General features: G+C 41.6%; 1 pseudogene; it reads right to left on the reverse strand.

Moving 5' to 3' along the window:
• Positions 1-14,373: 14,373 nt before the first annotated feature.
• On the reverse strand, positions 14,374-23,135 carry LOC129473159 (endogenous retrovirus group K member 8 Gag polyprotein-like; annotated as a pseudogene).
• Between the last annotated feature and the right edge of the window lie 563 nt (positions 23,136-23,698).

The following is a 23,698-nucleotide window of genomic DNA, read 5'->3' on the forward strand; positions in this document are numbered from 1 at the left end:
TCAAGCCAAAATCAGCCATAAATTCCACTTCTATAATTAACATTGATTGCAGTGTAACCACTCACACTTTGCACACTGTGGTTCTTATGGAAGCCACCAATAACAGTGGCTCCTGCACCATGCACCTTCAAATCAGCTACACGCATGCCCTCCAAAGTGCTCATAGTGTTTGTCCAGTGACAGAAAAAGGCAGCGAGGCATTGTCAAAGCCATAGCAATTTTAGACTAAACAAGTCAGATCTTCCTGTCGGACAAATGTCTTTAGTGTTTTTTCTTCCAGAAGAAAGGGGACCTTGTATAGATAAGAACTTGTGCTCTAGTGATAACAAGAAAGATATAGACCTTTGGATATATCTTGTCTACTATATGTTCACTTCACCTCCTCTTCTATGAAATTTTCCTAAAAAATTAACTCAATACAGGCTCTGGGTGCTTGACTTCCTAGGCTATTGGTTCTCAAAGCTGACTGATTACTGGAATCATCTGGGAAGCTTTAAAATCATGTACGTTACTGGCTGCTTCTGCTAGAAGGTGCCCTAGGGTTTTCTTCAAAGCTCGTGTGAGGGTTGACAGTCACACAAAAATATTGGCAAAACTCACAGGGACTACTCTTCTTGTCTTATGTGACAAAGTTGGAGGACTTCTCTAGGCCTAAAGAGGTTTCACAAGGATCTGGATTTTTTTTTTGAGATGGAGTTTCACTCTTGTCCCCCAGGCTGGAGTGCAATGGCAAGATCTTGGCTCACTGCAACCTCTGCCTCCCAGGTTCAAGCAATTCTCCTGCCTCAAATTCTCCTGCCTCAGCCTCCCTAGTAGCTGGGATTACAGGCACGCGCCACAACACCTGGCTAATTTTTGTATTTTTAGTAGAGGTGGTGTTTCACCATGTTGGCTAGGCTGGTCTCCAACTCCTGACCTCATAATCCACCTGCCTCAGCCTCCCAAAGTGCTGGGATTACAGGCGTGAACCACCGTGCCCAGCAGATCGATCGATCTATCTACTTATCTATCTATCTATTTTTTTTTTTACAAAGACATTATAAAGACTTAATGTTCCAGCTCACATATTGTTTCTTTTCCACTTTCCTTATTCTGGAGAGAATTTTATCCAAATGAGGCTTTATAATACATTGCAGCTTTTCCCTTCCTTTACTCTTTCCGTTTCTTTCTATGGGGCCTCCTTAACTAGAGCTGAAGCATCCATTAACTGGGTCCAGGCCAGGGGTTGCTAGAACAGTGACTGTGAAACACTGTTGTTGCTCTTCATTTATAGCCAGGCTTTGAGATAAATTTTTTCCTCTTCTGTCTTATCTACCCAACATTAGCCTATATTTTGAGATTGGCACTCATGTCACTCATTTTGTCATACTTCATTTCTCAGCAAGTATTATTAATTTATTGCACTTCTGTCTTTCCCGCTTACCTGGATCTAAATCCCCTGAGGTAACACATTGCTAATATTCTTTATGTCCTTCTGCACTGTCTTCTTCTTTTTGTCCTTCTGCATTGCCTTCTTTTTTTTTTTTTTTGAGATGGAGTTTTGCTCTGTCGTCCAGGCTGGGGAGCAGTGGCATGTTCTTGGCTCGCTGCAACATCTGCCTCCCAGGTTCAAGTGATTCTCATGCCTCAGCCTCCCAAGTAGCTGGGACTACTGGCATGTGCCAATGCACCTCACTAATTTTTGTATTTTTAGTAGAGGTGGGGTTTCGCCATGTTGGCCGGGCCAGTCTCCAACTCCTGACCTCTGGAGATCTGCCGGCCTTGGCCTCCCAAAGTGCTGGGATTACAGGCATGAGCCACTGTGCCCAGCCTGCACTCTTTTGTCTTTTTTGATACTTTGTAGACAACATGGAAGTTGAAAGAAAATAATATTGAAAAGAAGTAAATATCTCAACTTGGGATTCTCCTCGATGAGTTGAAGCTGATGCTCTGTAGTATGTTGGTGAGCAGACCTTGGAGTGGCCTGACTGGAGTGAGAAAATTGGAGGAGGAAGATCTTAGTAAACAAAACTGTTTTTTGGTCTAGCATTCCATTACTTTTCATGGCATAGCTGCAAAAAGGGACTGGTCTAGGATTTTCTGAAATAGTGAAGATGAATACAGTAAACTGTCCTACCAACCACTAGATATCCAGAAATTGGGACAATCATCAGTTTTAGAGGATTTACTGAAATGTAGGGTCAATTGGGGTATATAGCTTGGTGGTAGAGCACCGGTTAACTAAGCATGCAGGTGAGTCCAGGTTTATTCCTTCAATACTGCTTTTCTCTTACTTCTTCAAAGCTGTACTTAAATAACACACCCCTGTTGCATCAGCATAAGACAAGAAGAATTGAGAGAGAAATATCCCCCTCACTCAGGATCTCCCGAAAGGAGAGGAACAATCATGTCACCACCACATTAGTAAGCTCTCATTCTTTTCATTCCATTACACAGTTTCCTGAGGAACAACCATGAAAAAGAACGATCAAGGAAAAGAAAAAGAGGCCCTTAGCAATCTTTGTTAACAAATCTTTTTGTGGTTGTTCCTGTGTGAAGCCTGAGGAGCCGAAACTCACCCACTGATTTTTCTCTCCCCTCACTTCTCTTCCACGCACACAGATGGCAGTAGTTTCAATCAGTTACCAAATGTGGCAGGTTATTGATCCCAACTTCTGAGTGAGGGATCAAGGGAAAGACATCTCTCAAATAATGCAGCGCTTTTGAAACTCAATAGCTGAGATAATTACTAGTGTCAGTGAAGGTAGAGGTGTAGCTGACATAACTCAGTTGGGAGAGCCTCCGATTAAAGGTCTAAAACTCCCATATCCCTCCTCAGAGTGTGAAATCAATGATTTGTTTCAGCAGCACGTTGCCTGATCACAAACATCCTCCTGCACTCACTTTTCAAGGAAATCTTCTAGAGGGCTAAGGCGAGGAGAATCAAAACTGGGTGCCTTAAACGTTCCTTGCCTTTGCCAGTGAACACTTATTTTTCAGTGTTTTGAGTCTTTAAAAGGAAAACTTGCTTGATATAACTTTCGTCAATGTTACACAACAGCTCTTGGATGAAGAAGCAGCCCAAAGCTTTGATATGAATATGTACATCCTTGGCCTTATATGCTAAGCTGAAAGCTTGCCGTGAACAAAGGGCTCTGCTCATTCCTAGACAATTCCATTCTATTTGCTTTGCCATATCCAGGACCTGCTCGCATTTTCCAATCCCCCAGTGGCACTGCTTGAAGGTTTCAGGGCCTCTTTGACATTTTCTTTCAAATATGTACATATATAGCAGAATTCCTCCTTGTGTCCGTGGGTTCTCAAAAGGAAGGCAGTTGGAAATTCTCTCCGCTGCCCTGCGTCTGACCTTGCCCTATTTATTCCCTAAGTCTGGGTGGGAGGGAATATGTCACTCCATTTAAAGTTGATGGAGTTTTGAAGTCGCTGTTTTAAAACCCCTTTGTGGATATGATAATCGTCAAGCGAGAAATAGAGATGGGGTGTGGAATCAGAGCAGGACAATCTCAGAACCTGGGACTCACGAAAAGAGCTGGAAAATGGATGTTGGCAGAGCCTCCGACCCAGCATGGTGTGAAGTTCAAGGAAAGCCCGCGGCTGCCTCTGGACTGAAAAAGCACTTTTTTCTGAGTCATTATCGCTGCTATATATGTTGGAGACTTGAGACTGTCTCAGGACTTCCCTGGTGGAGGCAAGAAACTCTCACCAAGTCGCTGGCGAGTGGACCTTGGAGCAAGTTATCAGGAATGGGAAGGTCCTAGAATTAAAAATGGTGCTATTCAGACTAAAATCTGTTACTCGTCTAATGAAGCCACTACACAGTATCCAGTCTTGTAACTTCAGAGATAATGAAATGTAATCCAGTGGACTTTCTCTAGCTAACTCTTACGTTAAAAAACTATAACAAAACAAAACCAACAAGAAAAACAGCAACAACATTTTATAAAAGAACCCAGGAAGTGTGAGGGGCAAGGGGGTGTAGCTCAGTAGTAGAGCGTGTGCTTCGCATGTGCGAGGTCCCTGGTTCAACCCCTGACACCTCCGTTTTTTCCTTCAGCCAATCCGTCCTCTTTCATTATGGACCTCCATTGACTTCGAAGAAGCAGATCTCAGGTCTGTTTGGGTGAGTGACTGGAAGAACTTGGATAACCCAAACCGCGTCTCTTAAGGAATGCGGAGCTTGTCAATGTGAACTTTGAAAACTCATTTGCGGCCTGGTGCGGTGGCTCACTCCTGTAATCCCAGCACTTTGGGAAGCCGAGGCGGGTGGATCACGAGGTCAGGAGATCGAGATCATCCTGGCTAACACGGTGAAACCCCGTCTCTACTAAAAATAAAAAAAAATTAGCCAGGAGCGGTGGCGGGCGCCTGCAGTCCCAGCTACTCCGGAGGCTGAGGCAGGAGAATGGCATGAACCCGGGATGCAGAGCTTGCAGTGAGCCGAGATCGCGCCACTGCACTCTAGCCTGGGTGACAGAGCGAGACTCCGTCTCAAAAAAAAAAAAAAAAAAAAGAAAAAAGAAAAAGAAAAAGAAAACTCATTTGCAAGTTTGAGGGCCAGATGCTATCAGCATGCAGGGAGAATTAGATTTGGTAGGGGCTTAGGCTTAAAGTCTTAAAAGTTTTCTTCTTGACGCCGGATTTTGGCAGAGTGATTAGTCTGGTAGATAGTAAGTAGATTCTCATTGAATATTTTGACAGGCTGTGTTATCACATACTTAGTTGAAATAAAATTGCAAGAGTATTAGTGGGTGATGTGTTAAAATTTCTTCTCTACTATGTTTCTTACACTTGCCTTCTGAAAAATCAAGTTTCTTGTGTTTACAGTTGTACAATCAGAAAGTAGATTCGTGAGTTAACAACACACCAAAGATCCCTGCGGTAGATGCAGCCAAAGGGGCAGTGTGTGTGTGTGTGTGTGTGTGTGTGTGTGTGTGTGTGTGTGTGTTGGCGGGTGGGGAACAGTTTAAGCATAGACAGATGCCTAAGTTTCTTGAGTTTCCTAAAAATAAACACTGGCCGTATAAACAAGGGGCCAGTAAAAATGATAAGACGAAGAACTACTTTGTTTCTAAACATAGTCCTACACTGGAGGAATGTACTAAAATCAGTTCCATTTTTGTTTCCTTTTGAATGCTAGTTCATGTATCAAAGAGGGGGACAAAAAGTGAAAATTTCAAGCTGGAATTCTGCTGAGAGCTTGCATCTGGAGCTCTGGATTTTCCCGTGTCTAGGGAGAAGGCCTTTGAAGTGAGGGTAGCAGGAAGACTGGAAATGCATTGATATAGATTTCTGGAAAACAAAATAAAACTTGGCCTTAGACCGATTTTGGACCCTGGGATTCATTGCTTCTGCTTCACACATCTTCCTACCTGTCAGGTTGCTCCAAGGTCCGCTCCACAACCGACTCCCTGGCGGGCACTTCCATTCACAAAGCCCCAGGAATGAAGGATTTTCTTGCCTCTTCAAGTTGCCCCTTTCCCTCAACTTCTTCTGCCTAAGGACACCAAAGGTAACACAGAAAGGAAATCAAAGAAGTCAAGTTAAATGCTGCTTGGGGAACTCTAGGTCCTTACGGAGGATGTAAAACAGAAGCGTAAAGAATTCACAAAACCTGGCCTGAAATGCAGAGCGACAGCGTGTCTGGCAAATTTGCGGTGGTTACACGGCCAGGACAGACAGCTGCTTTTCCGTCGCCGAAGCTCTGATCTGAAAGAGAGCAGGCGGCGTAGGGAGGAGGAGGGAGAATGCTGCAGTCGGATACATAGCCTCTTTCAGATAGGATTCTCTCTGGAATCAGGAGAGGGCAAGGGAGAAGGTGTGTGGACTGGGACAAGATCTATGCAAGGAACTAACACTTTGTACGCCTGGTGAGCGTCTCAAACGTGATCTGACACAGCTCGAAGGGTCGAAGCCGTCATCGTCTCGCCACTGTTTTTGGTGACAGTCAACCCAGACCTGAGTTTTGGATGACGACCGAAAGCACAGTCCAGACGGGGCCGGGCAGTTAAGTTACATCATTTGGAAAGCTCCCTAGATTCGAAATCCGGCAGATTTGGGAAATCCTGGCCTGGAAAATCAAGAATTCAAGCTGGATGGAGTGGGCTGAGTTATTGGGAAGTCGTCGCCTAGGAGGAGGCAGTGGGGAGACCAGAAGGGAAAGGGTGAAGGGATGGGTGGTTGGAGAGAGGGGTGAGGCGAGGTTGGGGTTAGCAAAACAGCACGTACAGGATTTGGATGGATGAGTAAGTAGGACGTGTCCAAGCTCTGCACGTTTTCTCTGAGTCCTCTAGGTACGAAAAAATATCAGTCTTGTGTGTTTGAAAGGAAGTGGGCCAAAACCTTTCGTCCCCTAGTAAGATACCATTCCTTTTTACACATACTGTCGGCTTTTGAGAGCGTCTTTGGGCTGTTTCCAGAACTGAACTCTTCGGCAGCATACCCGCGTGGCTAGGTTTTGTTTGATGTGTAGTAGCGGCTGGTATTGGTGGCTTTCGAAAAAAGCCAGATGGTTGTGGTGGGAGTAGGTTGGTGAGTGTAGAAATGGGATTTGCCGGCTGTTTTTGGTTTGAGCACGTGAGGTGGTTCTGCGAGCGATTGTTTTCGTTTGGAATGGAAGACAAAGTTGACGATAACTGAATGTATTTCTGTGTACTTAAGCTATGAGGGGAAAATTACTGTCGTGAGTCCGGGTAGCTCAGTCGGTGGAGCTCTCAGACTTTTAGCCTGAGGATTCAGGGTTCAAGCCCTTGCTGGGGCATGAGGCCTTGGCCTTCTGCTGATCAGTGTTTTATATACCAAAAAAGGATTTTAATTCACCTTGCTCCATTCTGGACATTTGAATTCGAGCTGTTAGGCCAGAAAAATCATGGCTGAAGCCATCAATGAGAGGTTTCTGGTGCTTGGGATTTTGTTTAAAGGCAAAAATTAAGGAAAGCCCGGGCGCGGTGGCTCACGCCTCTAATCCCAGTACTTTGGGAGGCCGAAGTGGGCAGATCGCTTGAACCCAGGTGAAGGGGTGGCCTGCCCCTCCACACCTGTGGGTGTTTCTTGTCAGGTGGGACGAGAGACTGAGAAAAGAAATAAGAGACAGAAACAAAGTATAGAGAAAGAAAAGTGGGCCCGGGGCACTGGCGCTCACAGGCTGGCACTGGTCTCTCAGTTCCCTCAGTATTGATTGATCATTATCTCTACTGTCTCAGAGAGGGGGATGTGGCAGGACGATAGGGTAATAGTGGGGAGAGGGTCAGCAGGAAAACATGTGAACAAAGGTCTCTGTGTCATAAATAAGTTTAAGAAAACGTGCTGTGCTTTGATGTGCACGTACAAAAACATCTCGTACACAAACATCTCTCGGTGCATTAAAGAGCAGTATTGCTGCTAGCATGTCTCACCTCCAGCCTTAAGGCTGTTTTCTCCAACTCAGTAAATAGGACATACAATCAGGTTTTACACCGAGACATTCTATTGCCCAGGGACGAGCAGGAGACAGATGCCTTCCTCTGATCATAACTGCAAAAAGGCCTTCCACTTTTACTACACAGACCCTTTACGGGTGTCGGGCTGGGGGACGGTCAGGTCTTTCCCTTCCCACGAGGCCATATCTCAGGCTATCACATGGGGAGAAACCTTGGACAATACCTGGCTTTCCTAGGCAGAGGTCCCTGCAGTGTACTGTGTCCCTGGGTACTTCAGATTAGAGAATGATGATGACTTTTAACAAGCATACTGCCTTCAAGCACTTTTTTAACAAAGCACATCCTGCATAGCCCTAAATCCATTAAACCTTGAGTCAACACAGCACATGTCTCTGGAAGCACAGGGTTGGGGCTAGGGTTACAGATTAACAGCATCTCAAGGCAGAATAATTTCTCTTAGTACAGAATAAAATGGAGTCTCTTATGTCTACTACTTTCTACATGGATGCAGTAACAGTCTGATCTCTCTTTTCCCCACATTTCCCCCTTTTCTTTTCAACAAAACCGACATCGTCATCATGGCCCATTCATCATGGACTGTTCTCCATGGTCACTGTTTCTTTGGAGCTGTTGGGTACACCTGCAGACTAACAACAGACAGAACAGACACACAAAGATTAATATGAAATTTATAATATTAGTACTTCCGATGGTCTTAACCCAAGTGACAGGGTTAAGATTTGCGAGACCATCAGCAACTCCCGCGATTGTCTCAGTTCCTGCTACCAAATTTAAATGGGCTTTTGATGCTTCAAAAATTTGTTATTTTAATTTGGAAATATCTAAAGTGAGATTATCTTCTCTTCCCTGTAGATGGCATCTAACCATGTCCCAGTGATGTTCAGACTCACTATAAACTCGGGGTGTAATACAAAAATCTGACCTATTCCAGTCACACTGTAACTGGAAATGATGTTCCAAGCTCATGAGCCCATCTCCCATCCAAATGACAGTTTGTCTAAGATCACTAATTTGATTTGCCAATTTTTGATCAATACCAGATTGTGAATTCCACAATCTTGTAGAATTCTTTTGCCAATCGTTAACAAAGTTTACTGTCTGAACAGAAGAGTGCAATGCAACTCCTGCCACAGCGGCCGTAGTTGTGACTGCACATAATCCGCACTGCATTTAAATAACACTGCAATTAAAGTAAAAATGAATCTTTTGGATCTATTTAGAATGCCTTTTAATACTTCAGTCAAAATATGGACAGATGGCGAGGCCTCCCACGGTTGGTCCATGGACATAGGGATCCACACGACTTCTCCTTCTCTCACTAGCAGAATACGGTACTGCCAATTAAAAGTCGAATCAATGCAAGTAAACAGTCTGCAATTTTCACAGGTTATAGTTTGGGAGTCTGGTTTAATAACTATATTTCCTACAAATAGCATATAAGGGGGCTTTACACAACTTTGCAAAGGAACCGTTAGACTGGAATTTAGGTTGATAGTATAAAATGGCTTACGATCTCTTGTTTTTATAGCTTGATTTCTAGACCGAATTCTAAAGTGGTATGAGGCCACATTAAGCCTCCATAATTCTGGATGTTCAGGACCAGAAAGAGGACTTATTATTTTTGGTCTTGGAGTACAGATTTCTTTTTCTCCCCATTCCCAACGGTAGAAAGACTGTAACTTTTCATGCTTATGTTTGTCTAAACTTTCTGTTAAGTCACTATTAACAGTTGGACTCACTTGTGCACTGGGACACGATTGAGTTTGTCCTGTGCAATTGTGGTAGAACTGACCTCGAGGTGCCCAATCTATAATAGTTCTGAATTCATCGTTTTGTATTATCACCGCTCTATTGGCCACACATTCTTCCCAAACTAAAACTTCTGTGTATTTTGATACTTTGGAAATTTCCTTGGGGCAAGGTTTCGCTTTAGGCCTAAATTTTAATGATCTTTGATAAGAAAAGTCCTGTAAATAATTTACCTGTGGCCTGAGTGACATTCCACTTACCATGTGATAAGTAAATCTACTGGTGGTACTGACAGTAGGTACTTCTACCAACCAATTCTGGATTGCAGGCATTAAACATCCTGGTGCTCTCCCTAGGCAAATAGGAGGATAACAATACCCGGTGGAAAGATTTATCATCATTCCTTCTTCCTCAGGTTTGGCAGGGCAATAATCATCTGTGGGGCCAGGTACCCATACACTATTATTAACATATAATTCAGTAGGATTATCCATCCATGTGACTGCCCGAATTAAGGGTGGGAAAGGCACATAGGCCCAGTAGGTATAATTAGCTGCAGCTGCTCCTGCAGGCATGGGGAGACTTACCACCGTTGATACAATCATCAAAGCTGCAAGCAGCATACTCTCTGGAGTTTATGTCTCCTTTGTGCTCTTTAGACATTTTGAAGCTAACTGCGTCAGCTTGTTTAATTGTGCCCAAGGCAGCGGCTCCGCCTTCTTGGTGGATGGCAACTTCATCTGTTCTTCTGACATCACCATTCTGTTCATCTTGTGAGTCGATGGTGCTCAATTGGGGTGTTTCCGTCTCCATGGAGGCGCTTTTCTTTGCATCTCCAATGGGTTCATTGTATAACTTCAAATATTTAGTTGGTATCCAAACAGGAAGCTGATTTTCTCCTGGTGAAACACAAGCAAAACCTCTCCCGACGTTACCACCTGCCCTATTTCCCGTGTCTTATTTTTGTTGTCTTTCCACCAAATCAGTTTTCCTTCATGCGGGCTGTTCTTTTTACCAGTAAGATGTTGTTCTGCAGAAGTAGTAGTCTGATTTCTATAAGTGTTTAAAACATTTAAAGTATAGAGTGCTAGATTAAGTTGCATCTGAGGAATGGTACACTCCTTACTGTCTCCCACTTCTTTTTGTTTAACTAATTGAGTTTTGAGTGTTCTATTAGTTCTTTCAACTATGGCCTGTCCTTGGGAATTACAGGGAATTCCTGTTGTATGTGTAATTTTCCACTGATTAAAGAATTTTTGGATTTTGGAAAGCTTTACTACAGTATCCTGGTCCATTGTCAGTTTTAATTTTTTCTGGAACTCCCATTACAGCAAAACAAGATAATAAATGTTTTTTAACATGGGAAGTACTTTCTCCTGTCTGGTAGGTTGCCCATATGAAATGTGAATAAGTATCAACTATTCCATGAATATATGATAATCTTCCAAATGAAGGTACATGCGTGACATCCATTTGCCATAACGCATTAGGACACAGACCTCTGGGATTAACTCCTGCCTCTTGAGTGGGCAGGTGTAGGAGTTGACACTGGGTGCAATGTTGTACAATATTTTTTGCCTGTTTCCATGTGACATCAAATTTGTTTTTAATCCTGCTGCATTTACATAAGTCAAAGCATGAAGTTCTTGTGCTTTTATGAATGCAGATGATACCAGTAAGTCAGCTTGTTCATTTGCTTTAGTTAAAGGCCCTGGTAAATTAGTGTGTGCTCGAATATGAGTAATATAAAATGGGAAATTTCTTTTTCTTACAGTTTCTTGTAAGAAATTGAACGGCTGGTTTAACTGATCATCCGTGCTATATTTAATTAGAGCTGTCTCGACATCCCTTGTAGCCTGTACTACATATGCAGAATCGGATACAATATTAATAGGTTGATCAAAATCTTGCAGCACTGTAATGACTGCAACCAACTCTGCTCTTTGAACCGATTGATATTGAGTTTTGATTACTCGCTCTTTTGGCCCTGTGTAAGCCGCTTTTCCATTGCTGGAACCATCCGTAAACACTGTCAGAGCATTTTCTAAAGATTCATGTCTGGTAATTTTAGGTAAAATCCAAGTAGTCAACTTTAAAAACTGGAAGATTTTTGTTTTTGGGTAATGATTATCAATAATTCCCATAAAATCAGCAAGACCAATCTGCCATGCACCAGAATTAATGAAGCCTTGTCTAACTTGTTCCTTGGTTAAGGAGACAACTATTTTGTCTGGGTCATTTCCACACAATTTTATTATTTGTAATCTTGCCTGACCAATTAATGTAGCTATTTGATCCAAGTAAAATGTAAAAGTCTTAATTGTACTGTGAAGAAGGAATGACCAATCCACAAGATCAGTATTTTGAACAATGATGCCTGCTGGAGAATGTGCTGTAGCAAAAATCAAAAGTTGGAGTGGGGCTAAGGGATCTGAAGGGGTGGCCTGCCCCTCCACACCTGTGGGCATTTCTTGTCAGGTGGGACGAGAAGCTAAGAAAAGAAATAAGACACAGAGACAAAGTATAGAGAAAGAAAAGTGGGCCCAGGGGACCGGCGCTCAGCATACGGAGGACCCGCGCCACCAGTACTGGTCTCTGAGTTCCGTCAGTATTTATTGATCACTATCTCTATCATCTCGGAGAAGGGGATGTGGCAGGACTATATGGTAATTGTGGGGAGAGGGTCAGCAGGAAAACATGTGAACAAAGATCTCTGTGTCATAAATAAGTTTAAGGGAAAGTGCTGTGCCTTGATGTGCACATAGGCCAGATTTATGTTTGACTTTACACAAACATCTCGGTGCATTAAGGAGCAGTATTGCCGCCAGCATGTCTCACCTCCAGCCATAAGTCGGTTTTCTCTATCTCAGTAACTAGAACATATGATTGGGTTTTACACGGAGACATTCCATTCCCAGGGAGGAACAGGAGACAGATGCCTTCTTCTTACCTCAACTGCAAAGAGGCCTTCCTCTTTTACTTATCCTCCTCAGCACAGACCCTTTACGGGTGTAGGGCTGGGGGAGAGTCAGGTCTTTCCCTTCCCACAAGGCCATATCTCAGGCTATCACATGGGGTAAACCTTGGACAATACCTGGCTTTCCTAGGCAGAGGTCCCTGCGGGCTTCTGCAGTGTATTGTGTCCCTGGGTACTTGAGATTAGAGAATGGTGATGACTTTTAACAAGCATATTGCCTTCAAGCACTTTTTTAACAAAGCAAATCCTGCACAGGCCTAAATTCATCAAACCTTGAGGCAACACAGCACATGTCTCTGCAAGCACAGGGTTGGGGCTAGGGTTACAGATTAACAGCATCTCAAGGCAGAAGAATTTCTCTTAGTACAGGACAAAATGGAGTCTCTTATGTCTACTTCTTTCTACACAGACACACAGTCTGATCTCTCTTTCTTTTCCCCACAGGGATCTATTCTATTTATTCGCGCTGACTGAATTTTTTCTTCCACTAATTTAATTTCTTTTGTTGTCTCTGGGGTTAGTATTCTTTTACTATTTAAGTCTGGGTCTCCTCTTAAGATAGAGAACAAATTTGACATGGCATAAGTAGGAATGCCTAGAGTTGGCGTAATCCAATTAATATCTCCTAGCAATTTTTGAAAGTTATTTAATGTTTTTAATGTGTCTTTTCTTATTTCTGTTTTTTGTGGCTTAATTTTTCTATTTTCTATCTGCATCCCTAAATAATGAAAAGGAGTAGAGGTCTGAATCTTATCAGATGCTATTGCCAGTCCTGCGTTGGCAACCGCTGCTTGCAGAAATGTATAACAGTCAATTAATTTGTCTCTCATTTCTGCAGCACATAAAATATCATCAACATAATGAATGATACAACAGTCTGAAAACTTATCTCTAACTGGTTGAAGAGCTTGACCTACGAAAGTCTGACAAATAGACTATTAAGCATTCCCTGAGGTAACACTTTCCACTGAAACCTGGTGGCTGGTTCTTTATTATTTATGGCTGTTATAGTAAAGGCGAATTTTTCAAAATCCTGCTCCTCCAGAGGACTGGCAAAAAAGCAATCCTTCAGATCAATTATAATTAAAGGCCAGTCTTTTGGGATCATGGCCGGAGAGGGCAACCCGGGTTGGAGATGCCCCATGGGTTGAATTAGGGCATTTATGGCCCTGAAGTCAGTTAACATACGCCATCTGCCAGATATTTTCTGAATTACAAACACAGGAGAATTCCAAGGCGAGAATGAGAGAATGAAGGCTCAATATGTCCTTTTTCTAATTGCTCCTTTCTTAATAAATGTAAAGCCTCCAGTTTTTGTTTTGGTAGTGGCCACTGATTTACCCATACTGCTTTTTCTGTTTTCCAAGTTAATGGAATGGGTTTAGGAGGCTCTACAGTGGTCGCCCCTAAAAAGGACACCCTATTCCTTTTCTTTCTTGATTTTTCTCAGTCTCAATTGGGACTTTAATGCCATTTTCATTTTTTCCTAGTCCCTTTCCTGGTATATATCCATTTTAGTTATGATTTTTTGACTTGTGGGGCTGTATAATGGAGCAGGCATAGTGATTTCTGCACCCCATTGTTGTAATAAATCTTGACCCCACAGATTAACAGGAATTGAAGTAATCATTGGCTGAACAGTACTTTCTTGATAATTCGGACCTAACCAATGCAAAATCATAGTACTCTGATACTCTTCTTAGGCAGTGCCTACGCCGACAAGTCCTGTAACAGCCTTTTGTTTAGGCCAATTTTTTGGCCACTGACTTAAAGCAATGATAGAGACATCTGCTCCAGTGTCTACTAACCCTTCAAACTGTTTTCCTTGAATAATGGCCTTACACACAGGTCTGCTCTCTGAGACTTGACTTGCCCAATATGCAGCGTTTCCTGCCGGATCAGTGCTTCCAAACCCTCCTGTTCTTTTTATCTCACTGTTTCCAACCTTAATATAAGGCCTGAGTAATAATTGAACAATCCTGTCTCCTGGATTGGCACTCCAAGGAATTGAGGAGCTAATAACCAATTGAATTTCACCTTTATAGTCTGAATCAACCACACCAGTATGAATGTGAACTCCCTTTAGATTTAGACCGGATCTTCCTAAGATTAGTCCTGCAGTCCCCTCAGGCAGTGGGCCATATACCCCTGTGGGGATTTTTTGTGGGGGCTCCCCTGGAAGCAGAGAGACTGCTTGTATAGTACATAAATCTACTGCATTGCCACTTGTGACGCAGGGGCGGGGGCGGGGGGTGGAAATTGCTGTATTGTGGTAACTGGCTCCTTTGCTGAGGCACTTGTGACAGTGGGGGTTGTTGTCCGTGAAAACCCTGAGGAAAAAAGGGCTGAATTGGGAATGCTCCAGTTTGTTGTGGGGCCTGAGGCTGGCCCCTCTTCTCATTTCCCCACAATGGTTGCCCACTTTTATCAAATTTAGAATGACATTGATTAGCCCAATATTTTCCTTTTTTACATCTTGGACATAAGTCAGGTGGCTCTATCTGTTGTTGTTATAGCTTGAATATTTTGTTTATTTGAGGCTGGGCAATTTTTTTAGATGACCAATTTGTCCATGATTATAAAATTTTCCCCCAAATGTTCTAACTTGTCCTCCTAAAGCAACTCCCGTTATTGCTTGAGCCATAAGCATAGCTTTAGGCATAGCTCCTCCAATTCCATCACAGGCTTTTATATACTATGAGATTACATCTGATCCTGCTGGGACCTTTCCTTTTAATGGCTTAATGGCTGATTGACACTCAGGATTGGCGTTTTCATATGCTATCAACTCCACTATGACCTTACAGGCATTCTCATCGGTGATTGACTTTTGAGCAGCATCTTGGAGCCTTGCCACAAAATCAGGGTAGGGCTCTTTAGAGCCTTGTCTTATTGTATTGAATGAGGTAAAGGCAGTTCCTGGGTCTTGGATTTATTTCCCAGGCTCTAAGGCAGATAGCTCTAACTTGCTCAATGGCCTCATTTTGCATTATTGCTTGTTGATTGGTAGTGCTCCATTTTTGACCTGTTCCTAATAGTGGATCTGCATCTATGTTAACTGGAGGATTGGCAGCCCTATTTTTTCGGACCTGTTCTTGTGCCCCATCAATCCACCAAGCCTTAAATTGTAAAAATTGAGAGGGTGAGAGTGGTGATTTGGCCAAAATCTCCCAATCATTAGGAATGAGTCTCTGTCCGTGAGCAGTGGAATCTAATAATGTTCTCATATAAGGGGAGTTGGGTCCATACTGTTTTACTCCCTCTTTCATATCTTTTAGCATTTTTATCGAAAAGGACTCATATCTGGCCTCAGCTAGGGCAGGCGCTCCCTCTTGGGCCCCTGCTCCAGGTGGTATCAGTTTTAATATTACTAGGAATTGCCACGCCTCAGTATCTCCTTGTTTTCTTGCCTTAGCAATAATTTTATGTAATGCACCATGTTGTCCACTAGGTGGTGCTGTAGGATTAAGTCTCATAGTGGGCGGCTGAGGATATAGAGCCCTGCCCTGTGGTGCTGGAAGCATTCCTGGCTGTCCATACTGATTTTCTGGGGGCGGCCGATACTGAAGTTCGGCTGGCGGCCAGTATTGATAGGCTGGCGGTTGGGTCATATTTTCTACCGGCTGATATTGTGGATACTGTATCTGGATTGGCATTGCCATGGCAGAGACTTTATCTTTTTCTATTTGATATTCTTTTGGGGTTTGTATTTGTCTAACCTGCATTTGAAGTTGTAATGTTACAGGCATCTGAACTGCTGGAAGAGGAGTTGGCCATCGTGGTTTAGACTCTGATGGCCCCCCTAATTCTGGACCTTTTTCTTCTAATTTTAATGTTTCAGGATATATTACCTCCTATAATTGATTATAGTCAACATTTTGCCTTGACCGAGTCATTACCGGCTCTGCTACATATTTACAATGTGAACTTTCCATTCCTTTCCGAGATTCTATCCCAGCCTCTTCTTCACAATCTATTACGCAGCTTTCAGGGGCATCAGAAACTGAAATGCTATCTTCTCTTATTTGAAACGGTTCTGAAGCTACTTTAATAATGACTCAATCATTCCATACTGTAAGTGGGATGATTTTACCCTCCCTATTGTTTGTTTTAATTCTTTGCCAATTTTTTCCCAATCTTTTAGATCTAAGTTTCCCTGTTCTAGAAGCCATGGGCAGAATTGTTCTATTGTTTGAAATAGCGTGATTAGATTTTTTGTAGAGACTCTAACTCCCCCTCTTTTTAAAAGAATTTTAATAGAGCTGAGATAAAAGGCATATTTACTTTTAGTTGGTCCCGTTGTTACCCTAGGTTCTTCCGAGCACACAAGCTTACCGCAAGGCTAACGGTAGATGTACTCGGGAATCTCTCGTCGACTTGTCCTCAATGACTACGCTCTAGCGTACCTTCACCCTAGAGAAAAGCACCCACGTTGGGCACCAGATGAAGGGGTGACCTGCCCCTCCACAGCTGTGGGCGTTTCTCATCGGGGGGAAAAGAGACTGAGAAAAGAAATAAGAGACAAAGTATAGAGAAAGAAAAGTGGGCCCAGGGGACCGGCGCTCAGCATACTGAGGACCCGCGCAGGCACTGGTCTCTGAGTTCCCTCAGTATTTATTGATCATTATCTCTACCATCTCCGAGAGGAGGATGTGGCACGAAGATAGGGTAATAGTGGGGAGAGGGTCAGCAGGAAAACATGTGAACAAAGGTCTCTGTGTCATAAATAAGTTTAAGAAAATGTGCTGTGCTTCGATATGCAGGTACACAAACATCTCGGTGCATTAAAGAGCAGTATTGCTGCTAGCACGTCTCACCTCCAGCCTTAAGGCTGTTTTCTCCTATCTCAGTAAATAGAACATGCAATCGGGTTTTACACTGAGACATTCTATTCCCCAGGGATGAGTAGGAGACAGATGCCTTCCTCTTATCACAACTGCAAAGAAGCCTCCCTCTTTTACTAATCCTCCTCAGCACAGACTCTTTGTGGGTGTCGGGGCTCAGGAAGGTCAGGTCTTTCCCTTCCCACGAGGCCATATCTCAGGCTATCATATTGGGGAGAAACCTTGGACAATACCTGGCTTTCAGTGTATTGTGTCCCTGGGTACTTGAGATTAGAGAATGGTGATGTCTTTTAACAAGCATACTGCCTTCAAGCACTTTTTTTAACAAAGAACATCCTGCATAGCCCTAATATATATGTACATATAAACCCAGTCTTTATCCTGTTGTAGGTAGTGGTACCTTTTACCACACTATAGGAAAGGAATGCTCTCCTGTTTGTTGTTAGGTTTTCTTTTTGTTTTGTAGGCATTGGATGGGGCCAGAACGGGGGCAGGAGCCTGGGTTTAAACCTGATTAATTTAAGATGCCTACAAATTTAAGATTCGGTCTTGTGAATGTATTTGGTAAGCACAGTCTAACAACTCTGAGACTGAAACTCTGCATGAATCTCTGACTGGGATTCTTATTAATTATGTAGCCACAGAGGAGAGGAACAGTAGGGAGAGTGAGAATTGAAAGGGTTAATTGTGATGTGAAGATTGGGAGCTCATTCATGGTATTCATGGAAAACCTTATGGTAAGCTACAGTAATCTTGGCTCTGTATTCATTCTGGATAGCATAATGTTCTTGGAACCTACTTAGAAATCCCAGGAAATTATTAGAAATCCAGGTGAGGTTATTGCTATCTGCATTTTGCCCTCCGCAGCCCTTATGAGACTCTTTTCATGTTCAGAGACATCGCATGAAGTGGTTTTGAACCTGGAAGGATCCCACTTGTCTGGCAAAGGTCTCTTGGTTGATCCAAAAGTCTCATCAGACTGCTAGAATGTGAGAATAGAAAATAGAGAAATGACAGGTCTCACCAAGGGAGACAACTAAGGTGGTGTCACACCCACAGGTGTGCAGGCATCTATGTGTAGGGTGGGGAGATGGAGCAGGTTTTAACTTGGCTTGTAGAGCGCAACTAGCGTGATGTCTAGTGCCCCTGGTAAATGATTACTTTCCATTGTGACTAGAGCAAACTGTATTCAAAGTAGACTCGTATATTCCTCATATGGAAGATTTTTTTCCCTGTCTGCCCCTGGCTGTATCTCCAAAATTATTTAATAATTTTTTTGTGGCAAGGTCCAGTCTTTGAATAGCATTATTGAAACATCTATTCAATGGGAAGTTGTGGGATTAACTCATAAATTACAGAATGTTCTGAGAAACCCAACATTTTACTCAGAAGACAGAACATAACCATGCTTAATATACAGTATTCAGGAAACCCTAAAACATATGTAGCATATGTCTAACCCATCTGTGTCATAAGAGAAAATAGAAGCCCATTGGGTGCTGTTCTGGAAGGAGTCACATAATCATTGTACCCACCAAGCATGATGTTCTTTGATATAATAAAAATCCTCTTACATGGTGCTGGTTTTTGTTTTTGTTTGTTTGTTTGTTTTGTTTTGTTTTTCAGATAGAGCCTCACTCTGTCACCCAGGCTGGAGTGCAGTGGCATGATCTTGGCTCACTGAAACCTGCTTCTCCTGGGTTCAAGTGATTCTCCTGACTCAGCCTCCCGAGTAGCTGGGACGACAGGTGTGCACCACCACGCCCAGCTAATTTTTGTATTTTCACTAGAGACAGGGTTTCAGCATGTTGGGCAGGCTAGTCTCAAACTCCTGACCTCAAGTTATCTGCCTGCCTAGGCCTCCCAAACTGCTGGAATTACAGGCGTGAGTCACCGTGCCAGGCCAACATGGTCCTGTTTTACAGATATAGAAAGAATAATGAAATATGCTCCAAAATTTACCCTATCTCACCAACTTTTAAATGGCATTAGATTACCTACCCAGATTATAAGACTGCAAATCATGGGTCTTTTTCTCATAACATTATACTATACTCACACATACTCATACACAATTTAGTGCTTCTCTTTAATTTCAAGTGTTGTGTTAGATATTGAAGACAGCGTTCAATTAGACAGAAAATAAATATAATACTATAGGTCATTTTTTTTTACAAGTTTTACAGAAGTCTTTTAGTCCAGGCCCATTGTAGGCATTGCAAAGGTTATTTGTTTAATGATGCTTCAAATTTTCATTTAGCATCTTTGACAAAAAATTCCACTATATATCATAGATTAATTGCCAGAAGTTAAGCCAAGTAGCTTCTATCATTTCTGCAATTTGGCATGAAAAGGGACCAGAAGAAACACAGCAATCATGAAGGGACCAAATCTAAGGAACATGATGGCTTTTCAATTAAGACACATGGTTGTCCTGTGCCAGAGTTGCTCTCACTTCTTTTATACAGTGGAGAGTGTAAGGACAACTTTGTTACTTGCTTTAACAATCAATTTTTTTTTCAAGAATCTCTTATAATAAAGTAATATTTACCAATATTGAAGGAAAAAATAAAACACTTTCTAAAATATTTGAAAACTATTACCTACAAGTAATGAACTGGGAAAGAAGAGAAGGCAATATGGTTCTTCAAGGTCACTCTTCCTGAAATCATTGGTCATGGTGATGAGAATTGGGGTGGAAAAACCTGAGGCAGGAACTATGGTTTATCATAAGAAATTAAATTTGCTTATATTCTTCATGATATTTCACTCAATGTTTACTTTCTTATTAGGGCTTATTTAGGAAAATATTTCAGAACCCGTCTCCTACTTATTTACCAATCAGAGAAAATAAATGTGGTGATTTTACCAAATGCTCCTATATACATACACACATTCATGTAGATAATATGTATTACAGTATATATATAAATTATGTGCACATGCAAATACACACACAATCACCCATCATGAGTTATCATTCATCCATACACTTTCCATGGATTATCTAATTTAATTCCAACAAGTTATGAGTAAATACTGAGCTCAAGATTGAAATCAGATTTTGTCTTACTTTAGAGACTCTAATATTTTATAATTATATAATTGATAACAAAAGTCACTTCTTAAAGTTGATAGTTATTTCTGTTTTATATGTTAGCTAAGAAAAATAGCAAGATAATATAATTTCTTTAGCATGGCAAATTATGTACATTTAAAACCATAGTCATTATCTTACTGAAAATAATAATTTGGGACTAATAGAATATAGAGTGAGCTCAAATAACTTAATGGGGAAAAAATCAAATAATCCGATTGAAAAATGGGCAAAAGATCTGAGTAGACAATTCTCAAAAGAAGACATACAAATGGCCACGAGGTATATTAAAAATGTTCTTCAGATGTTGGAGTGCTCTTAAAAAATGAAAAAATGCTCAACATCACTAATCATCAGAGAAATGCAAATCAAAACTATGAGACATCATCTCACTCCAGTTAAAATGGCTTTTATCCAAAAGACTGGCAATATCAAATGCTGGTGAAGATGTGGAGAAAGGGAAAATCCTTGTACACTGTTGATGGGAATGTAAATTAGTACAAACACTATAGAGAACACTATGAAGCTTCTTTGAAAACTAAAAATAGAACTACCACATGATCTGGCAATCTCACTGCTAGGTATATATCCAAAAGAAAGGAAATCAGCATATCAAAAAGATATCTGCACTTCCATGTTTATTGCAGCACTATTACAATAGCACTTCCGTGTTTATTGCAGCACTATTTACAACCTAAGTGTCCATCAGTGGATAAATGGAAAAAGAAAATGTGGTACATATGCATAGTGAAATATTATTCAGCTGTAAAAAAGAATGAAATCCTGTCATTTGCAATAACATGGATGGAACTGGAGTACCTTATGTTAAGTGAAATAAGCCAGGCACAGAAAGACAAATTTCGAACATTCTCACTCATAGGTGGGAGCTAAAAATTAAAACAATTGAACTCACGGAGATAGAGAGAAGAATGGTGATTAGCAGAAGCTGGGAAGGGTAGTAGGGAGGGGGTTCTAAAGTAGGGATGGTTAAATGGGTGCAAAAATATAGTTTGATAACACAATAAGGTGACTGTAGTCAACAATAATTTATTGTATATTTTTAAATAATTAAAAGAGTGGAATTGAAATGTTCCTAACACTAATGATAAATGTTCGAGGTGATGAATACCCAAATTACCCTGAAATGATTATTATATATTGTATGCCTGTATCAAAACAACACATATACCACATATATCCACCTATTATATACCCACAAAAATTAAAAATTAAAAAAACAAATTAAAAAAAGAATAATTTGTCCACCCAAAGTCAGGACAAACAGCAATAATAAAGGAAAAAAAAAACAGCATCGATATAGAAAAAATTACAATTTTTTTGTTAAAAAATGCAAAATTACGTTTATGTTCTGATAATATAATTTTCTATATCAAGAAAGGAATAGATGCAACAAAAAAGCCCATATTAAAAAGTTCATACAAAGGCTAAGTAGGAAATAAATGTATACCAATGTATTAGTTATCTGTTGCTACATAATAAATTACCCTGTCTTTTGTGAGCCAGTCTCTGAAGTTGTACAACTCATTTGCCTCATTCTAATCAATCACTCATAAGAACAGTATTACACATTAAAACAACACTGATTATGAAGCAAGATTGGCCATCAGCTGATAATAAAGCTGAGTAATGAATAGATGGGAATTCATTATAATTTTTTTTGCTTTTTTTTTTTTGGAGACAGAGTCTTGATCTCTCGCCCAGGCTGGAGTGCAGTGGCGCAATCTCGGGTCACTGCAACCTCCGCCTCCTGGATTCAAGCGATTCTCCTTCCTCAAATCCCCTAGTAGCTGAGACCACAGGCATGCGCTACCATGCCTGGCTAATTTTTGTATTTTAGGTAGAGATGGGGTTTCTCCACGTTTGCCAGGCTTGTCTTGAACTCCTGACCTCAAGTGATCTGCTCGCTTCAGCCTCCCAATGTGCTAGGAATACAGTTGTGAGCCACTGCACCCGGCCTTTTTGCTCCTTTATATGTTAAAATAGTCTCCGATAAAGAGGAAAAGAAAGGAAAAACTACACTGATTGCTTCACAAGAAGAAACGAACAATCCAAATAGGCCTATATCAATTAGAGAAATTGAATCAATAATCAATAACCGTCTAAAACAGAAAGGATTAGGATCAGGTAGGTTCATTGGTGAACTCTAACAAATATTTTAGGAAGAAACTCTACCAATCCTTTCATTATTTAGTGAAAATAGAAGCAGAGAGAATAATTCCCAACTCATTCTATGAAGCCAGCATTATATCCTAATACCGAAACCAAAGACATTACAAAAGAAAGCTACAGTGCAATATCTCTCATGAACATAGAAGCAAAAATCCTCAACAAAATATTAGCAAACTGAAAGCATAAAGTATAAAAGGAGGTCGGTTGGGGAGTCAGGGGGCTTAGGGAAACTCTGTACTTCCTCTGTTTTGCTGTGAACCTTAAACTGCTCTTTTAAAAAAAAGATTAATATTAAAAAGTAAATTAACGAATATCAGGTTCATTTTCTGTGTTGTGTAATATTCCAATTTAATAAACTAAGGCAGCCCAGCTGTTTTTATCATCTACTGAAGAGCCAGATTTTCTTCTCAAATTGTTCAGTAATAAGAAGATCCTTCCCTCATGGGGAAGTTTCCATGTCAGTGATCATGTAGTTTTCCATAGTCTCTGCATCCTCACCATTTTTTTGTTTTGTTTCGTTTTTGAGCCCGGGTCTCACTCTGTGGCCCAGGCGGGAATGCAGTGGCACGATCATGGCTTACTGCATATCCACTTCCCAGGCATTGTCCCACCTCAACCTCCTTGGTAGCTGGGACCACAGGCATGTATCACCACGCCCAGCTAATTACTATTATTATTATTATTATTATTATTATTATTATTATTATTTTGTAGAGATGAGGCAGAGTATCACTTTGTTACCCAGACTGGTCTTGAACTCCTGGGCTCAAGCAATTCTTCTTCTTTATCCTCCTAGTGCTAGAATTACAGGCATGAGCCAACACACTTGGCCTCACCGCCATTTTAAAAGGCAAACTGAAAGAGGTTTCTACGTTTCAAGGAAGCCACTGTGAAAGCAGAGGGAGCAAAAGATGTTAAAATACCTTAATTATCTCCCAAGTAGCCAGGGCTGAGATTTGGACCTGGATTATGACCCTGTTTTATGGCAGCATTTTTGACACTCTAGAAGCAGGGTCCGTAGCAGTAGCCAAGCAGTACTGGATCTCTCACATTTTTTATGAGGAGATGCAGCTTTATGGACTGGTCAATCCTAATCGTTGTTGTTTTTTTTGTTTGTTTGTTTGTTTGTTTGTTTTTTTTTTGAGACGGAGTCTTGCTCCGTCTCCCAGGCTGGAGTGCAGTGGCACGATCTCAGCTCACTGCAAGCTCCGCCTCCCAAGTTCACGCCGTTCTCCTGCCTCAGCCTCCCGAGTAGCTGGGACTACAGGCGCCGGCCACCACACCCGGCTAATGTTTTGTATTTTTAGTAGAGACGGGGTTTCACCGTGTTAGCCAGGATGGTCTCGATCTCCTGATCTCGTGATCCGCCCGCCTCGGCCTCCCAAAATGCTGGGATTACAGGCGT

Source organism: Symphalangus syndactylus, chromosome 23 (assembly GCF_028878055.3).
Source record: "Symphalangus syndactylus isolate Jambi chromosome 23, NHGRI_mSymSyn1-v2.1_pri, whole genome shotgun sequence".
In the NCBI taxonomy this organism is placed as follows: domain Eukaryota; kingdom Metazoa; phylum Chordata; class Mammalia; order Primates; family Hylobatidae; genus Symphalangus; species Symphalangus syndactylus.